This window comes from Lactuca sativa, chromosome 6 (genome assembly GCF_002870075.4).
Source record: "Lactuca sativa cultivar Salinas chromosome 6, Lsat_Salinas_v11, whole genome shotgun sequence".
Classification (NCBI taxonomy): domain Eukaryota; kingdom Viridiplantae; phylum Streptophyta; class Magnoliopsida; order Asterales; family Asteraceae; genus Lactuca; species Lactuca sativa.
In genome coordinates, this window is record NC_056628.2 from 175,664,595 (window position 1) to 175,671,614 (window position 7,020).

The following is a 7,020-nucleotide window of genomic DNA, read 5'->3' on the forward strand; positions in this document are numbered from 1 at the left end:
TCTAGTGGGGGAGAATTGTAACAGCCCAAAATCTCAAGTATTGTTAAATTGCATTTTAGGGTGTTTTAAAGGAGGGACTCGGCGAGTTGGAGCCAGACTCGCCGAGTAGGGTCGCAGATTTGATCGTGGGTTCGCGACTGGACTCGGCGAGTCGACGCTGTTCAGCAGAAACCCTAGCCGTTTCGTATTGGGTCGTATTTAAGGGTTGTATGTCGTCATTTCACGTCTTTTGGCCGATTGTGGAGAACCCTAGACGACTGTGGCATTTGGAGCAAAACTTGAAGGCCATTATTGACTTTGAAGGAATTGTGGTGCAAGAAGAGGAAGGATTTTGGCCAAAGGAAGAGCATGGGGATCGAGTTCTGAGGTTTGGAGACACAGAGAGGGTGTTATTCAGGTAATATTTCGAATTATCCTCTGCTATGTTGATGTGTTATGGAATTAGGGTTTATGAAACCCATTTGGTGATTTGATGGATTATTATGTTGTTATACAAAAGTTTATACCCTAGTAATAGGATGATTAGAGGTCCAGAAGTCCCATTGGTGTGTTTTTCGGGAATAAACGTATCTCAGGAAGCAGTTGGATCGACTGCATGGCGTGGACTCGCCGAGTCGGATGATCAGACTCGGCGAGTAGCTTGAAGATTCGCTGGGACTCGCCGAGTTGTTCTTCAGACTCGGCGAGTGGAGTCGGGGTGGCCCCGCGATTCTTCCAGGAGTGACTCGTCGAGTCAAAGAGGATACTCGACGAGTAGAAGGGGAATCTCAGAGGATTGAAGGACGACCAGACTCGCCGAGTCGCCATGGAACTCGCCGAGTCCAGTCGAGCTGACATTGGACTGTTGACCAGAGTTGACTGGTGTGATTCTTAGGGTCAGTTAACGTGGAAGATAGAAGTATTAAATAAGGGATATATGATGTTACAGGGAGCTTGTAGCTCGGAGGATCAAGTGCAAGGGATTTTAGGAGTTGCTATCTTCCAGTGTCCGTGAGGTGAGTCTTCTCACTATACCTCACCCGGAAGGGTTTGATTGTGTGACCGGAAGGTCAAGTATGCTATGTGTTATGTTATATGCTATAATGGAAAGTTAGCTGCTACGCGTGATATACATGCTTATATATGGCCCGGAAGGCAAGGTATTATGTGACAGAAAGGTCAGGTATGATATATGATGGTTTGATTGTGTGACCGGAAGGTCAAGTATGTTGTGTGTTATGTTTATATGCTATGAATGGAAAGTTAGTTGCTACGCGTGATATACATGCTTATATATGGGCCGGAAGGCAAGGTATTATGTGACAGAAAGGTCAGGTATGATATGTGATATATGTGCTTTATGTGTTAGAGTATTTGTATTATGTGTTATATATGTGTATGGGCCGGAAGGCGATTATCTTGTGGACCGAAAGGTCCGGGCCGGAAGGCGATGTTATGTGGATCGAAAGGTCCGGGCCGGAAGGCGTATGTGCGTAAGGTATATTGGGGAACTCACTAAGCTTCGTGCTTACGTTGTTTATGTCATGTTGTTTCAGGTTTTTACAGTAACGCGGGATGGCAACGGTTCGATTGTACACACCGAAGAAAGAGTTGTGTTTTGGAGGATCCTGGTCTTCTTTTATAACGAAAATGAAACTACGTTTTGTAATTTGAATGTGAATAAGATTTTAAACAAGTGTTATTTTATATTAAATTGATTAATTAAATGAAAATTTTATTTTTGGAAATCTGGGTGTTACAGGGGATGTATGTGTTATAGTGGGTATGGATTAGCTGAGCATGTTTGGTGACATGATTGATTGTGAGGGCTAGCGAGTGGTAGTTCGAACCCCAAGTGGGTGAGAACTGGTTATCTATGGAGAGGGCACTAGCATTGGTTTAGGGTTTTGGTCAGCAGCCAGGGCTCGACAGGATATTAAACATGGGTGTGTGGGTTATCTGGCTGATGTGGTTGATACTCGGGTTGGGGAGCAGACTTCGGTTTCTGAGATACCAGTGGTCAAGGAGTTACTGATGTTTTCTTGGAGGAGTTACCCGGTGTGCCTCCTCAGAGGTAGGTTGACTTCATGATTGATCTTGTGCCAGGTGTGGCCTCGATTGCTAAGGCGTCATACCGCTTAGCACCGCCTGAGATGCAGTTATTGTCATCCCACCTTCAGGAGCTGCTAGGCAAGTAGTTCATCTGATCGAGCAGTTCTCCATGGGGAGCATCATTATTGTTCGTCAAGAAGAAGGATGGTTCACACCAGATGTGCATTAATTACCGGGATTTGAACAAGTTAACGGTGAAGAAACGTTATCCCCTTTCGCAGATTGATAACCTCTTTGATCAGTTGCGGGGTGCATATTGGTTCTCGAAGATAGATATGAGGTTTGGGTATTATCAGGTTAGGGTGAGAAAGGAGGGCGTGGAGAAGTCCACATTCCAAACTCATTGAGGACGTTATGAGTTCGTGGTGATGCCCTTTGGGCTCACCAATGCGCCTGTTGTGTTTATGGACTTGATGAATCAGGTATGCAGGCCGATGGTTGACCAATCTGTTATTCTTTTTATTGATGACATCTTGGTGTATTCTAAGACCAGAGAGCAGCATGAAGACCACCTTTGAGAGCTTCTGTGGTTTTTGAGGCGTGAACGACTTTATGCCAAGTTCTCTAAGTGTGATTTTTGGTTACGAGAGGTCCAGTTCCTTAGGTACCTCGTTAACCAAGATGGGATTTTGGTTGATCTGGCAAAGATTGGGGTTGTGATGCAGTAGGAGGTTCCGAAATCTCCCTCACATATCTGGACTCTCTTAGGTTTGGCAGGGTACTATCGGATATTTATTCAGGAGTTCTCCAAGATTGCGGTACCCCTCACTCGTTTGATGGGTAAGGGAGTGGATTTCCGATGAGGCCCCGAGCAGCAGTCGGCGTTTGATACCCTTCGTCAGGGGTTATGTGAGGCCCCGATTTTGAACCTCCCATAGGGAGTTGAGGATTTTATGCTACTTTGTGATGTATCCCTCACCGGTTTAGGGGCGGTCCTAATGCAGAGAGGATAAGTGATCGCTTATGCTTCACGGCAACTGATTCCGCATGAGGCACCATATCCCATGCATGACCTGGAGTTAAGGGCTATATTGTTTGCCCTCAAGATTTGGAGACATTATCTTTATGGGGTTCATTGTACTGTCTACACGAATCACAAGAGTTTGAGACATATTATGTACCAGCCGAACCCGAACATGAGGCAGCGTAGGTGGATGGACGTGGTCAAGGATTATGAATGCGAGATCCTTTAACATTCGGGTAAAATGAATGTGGTAGTAGATGCTTTTAGCCACAAGTCGATTGGGGAGATGTGTATGAGGATATTCGTTGATTCTCCGCTTTTTGGATTGATCAGATAGGCTCAGGCAGTGGGTGTTTGGAAAGGGAACTGAAAACGTGAAAGGATCAAGGGTGAGATCAACAGGTTTGTCATAGATAGTCGAGGGTTATTGACCTGGTTTGGTCGAGTTTGGGTTCGAGTTTTAGGAAAGACCAAAAAGACAATGTCGGAGGAGGCTCATAAGTCTCACTTTTCTATACACCCGGGAGCCACAAAGATGCATCGGTATTTGAGATTGAGCTACTGGTGGCCGTTTATGAAGATGAAGATAGTCTGGTATATGAGGTGCTTGACTTACAGGATGGTCAATGTCGATCGTTAGAACCCGCATGGCAAGCTGCAGCCTCTGGAGGTTCCCATGTCGAAGTGGGAACAGATTACCATGGATTTTATCACCAAGTTGCCGAAGACAGCCAAGGGTTTTGATTCTATATGGGCCATGGATCGATTAACCAAGAGTGCCCACTCTTTGGTGAACCGGGAGAGCTCTTCGGCCGAAAAGTTAGCTGATGTGTATGCTTGCGAGATTGTTGCCCGTCATGGGGATCCGGTGTCCATTATTTCAAACTGAGATGTTCGGTTTAATTCCCATTTCTGGCAAACGTTCCTAGAGGAACTGGGCATGAGGTTACATTTCAGCACTGCATATTATCCACAGACTGACGGCCAGACTGAGCGGACTATACAAACCCTCGTGGATATGTTTTGGGCTTGTGTTATTGATTTTGATGGGAGTTCGGATTCCTACCTACCTCTTGTGGAGTTTTCCTACAACAAAAGTTATCACTCCAGCATTGGTGCTCCGCCATTTGAGCTCTTGTATGGTCGGAGATGTCGTACCCTAGTTTGTTGGGGAGAGGTTGGTCATGAGGTTATGAGAAAGACCAAAGTATTCCTTCAGACCATAGAGTTTATCCAGCAGTTTAGGCAGAGACTGCAGATCGCTCACAGTCGGCAGAAGAGCTATGACAACTGATGCCGATCAGAGTTGGAGTTTCAGGATACGGTGCTCCTGAAGGTCTCACCCTGGAAGGGTGTGCTACACTTCAGGAAGAAGGGGAAATTAGGTCCTGGGTTTATTGGACCTTTTCGGGTGATTTCCAGGTTTGGCAAGGTAGCTTACAGGTTGGATTTGTCGAGCGAGCTCAGTCAGATCCATAACACTTTCCATGCCTCTTAGTTGTGGAAGTGTGTGTTGGACAACGAGGTAGTGGTTCCGTTAGATGATATTCAGGTTGATGTGCGCCTGAACAATGTCGAGAGGCCAGTAGCTATTTTAGAAAGAAAGACGAAGGTCCTGTGCAACAAAGAGATACCTTTGGTAAAGGTATAGCGACGTCATCGGAGAGGCTCCGAGTGGACGTTGGAGCCGGAGGTTGAGATGTGGGAGCATTATCCTGAGTTATTCGCTGCAGCCAACTTCGTGGACGAAGTCTAGATCAAGTGTGGGATAATTGTAACATCCCGATGTTAAGGTACTTCTAATTTTGGACTCTGCAATTTGATAATATTGCATTTTTGGTCCCGAAATTAAGAAGAGTGCAAAGGGCCCATATTGCCATTTTGGTAAAAGTTGAGATGGGATGAGTACACCGTGCGTACGTGTGTGTATGCTAAGTGTACTGAGGCACACCTTAGTATGTTGGGCGTACACTTCGTACGTGGGGCGTACGTGGAATGCATGAAAACCCTAATTTAGGGCTTTAGTTGATATTTAAGCAACCTTATGGACTCATATACTCTTCTTACCCAGCCTCTTTTTATGATTTTGACGCTTAAGCATCCCTAGAGTAAGAGAGAGAAAATTTTGAGCCTTCAAGAGAGTTCTGGAGTGGTTTTGAAGAGAGAAGAAGGTGGTGAAAGATGTTCGAGTTCAGAGCACTTTGGATTTGGGATTTCTTCTTGATTTGCAACATCTTAAAGGTATAAAGCTTGCATCTTTACCACCTCATCTTGTAGATCTAGGCTTTTGCTCTTTTAAGTCACTTTTTTGTCCCAAAATGATGATTCATTACCATTGCATGTTGTTGATCGTTTAAGCTGACCTTTCAGACCTTTGGAATGGTCTTGAGTCATAAAAATTGATTCCAAGTGGTAGGTTTTGCTCTATGTATCTTTTAGAAGGTCTTAATGGATTAAGAAGTCTAGTTAAGTACTTAATGAAAATGAGAAGTCATAAAGTTGGAAACTTTATAATTTTTTAGGGTATTTGCCATGGATCTGAAAAATGGATGTGAGTGCTTAAGCCGTGAAGCAGTTATTATATTTTTGTGGTTTCTTGGAGTACGCCCCCCGTACTTGGAGTACGCCCTACGTACAAGGTCAACCACCCCAATGGTGTTCAACATGCGATTACACCTAACATACATAGAGAGTACGCCCCACGTACTCTCTCTAAGATAACTCAGTTGGGTTGACTCATTTGATTTGACCAGTTTGACTTTTCCTTTAACCAAGTTTGACTAAAGGCTATTTTGAGTATTTTGGGATTTTGATTGAGATTGGTTATTTGGTTGGAATAGGTTATGCTTAGAGTTGAGATTCGAAGTCGATACCTCATTAGCTTTTGGTTCAGTCTGTGATGTCTGTTTTGCTCACTGTACTTACAGGTCTAAGGCACCAAAGCCGACTCATTGGTTTGATATCTTGTTATTCACTGATATGCTGAGTATGGAATAGATGTGCATGATTATGCAAGTTTCCGATATGCTAGTTGTCGATATGCTAGTTTGGTAGATTTGTAGGTCTACCTGTGATTTGTCTGCAAGATTATTTGTATATGTTTGTTGTCTATTATATGTCGACGTATTATGGTGGGTTGAGATGTACTCTTCGTGCGGTAGCCAACAAACCCTGGAGCATTCTAGATATGAGTTGAGGGCCGGGTAGGGTATGCCAGACTCATACTGAGGGCCCATGAGCATTCCAGATATGAATTGAGGAACAGGTGGTATTTCGAACTCGTACTGAGGGCTTGATGATATTTCAGTCTGATGATTGATTTGGTCAAGGAGCAAGCTAGACATAAGTTGTGGGTCTGAGGGCAAACCATACTTATGTTGTGGGCTCATGGTTAATCCAATCGTTTAACTATGGACCCAATACATGTTGTTATTGTATATGCTATTTGTTTATGTGTTGGTACTTTGGGGGAAGCTCACATTGGCTTATAGTTTTGGGTTATGTTTTCAAGTACTTCTGATGACAATAGGAAGGCGAATGCGTGACCATACACATCCTCTTGTTTATGACTTGTGACTTTGGGAGACTCTAACGTTAGGAAAATGTTTTGAAAACTATGATTTGTAAACAATTTATGAATTGGGTTGATTTTAAAAGTTTACATTTCTTGTGAATTTTATGGGTGTTACAATTAGTGCACATCCATATGAACTTCTCAATGGGAGGAAGTGTCATACTCCAGTTTGTTTGGGTGAGGTTGGCCATAGAGTCATGGGGAGGAATGAGGTGGTTTTCCAAACGACAGAGCTTATTCAAAAAAATCAGACAGAGGTTACAGATAGCTCAGATCCGACAGAAGAGTTATGCCGACAGGAGATGGTCCAAGCTGGAGTTCCAAGTTGGGGACATGGTTTTGTCGAAGGTATCCTTATGGAAGAGTGTTATACGCTTCATGAAGAAGAGCA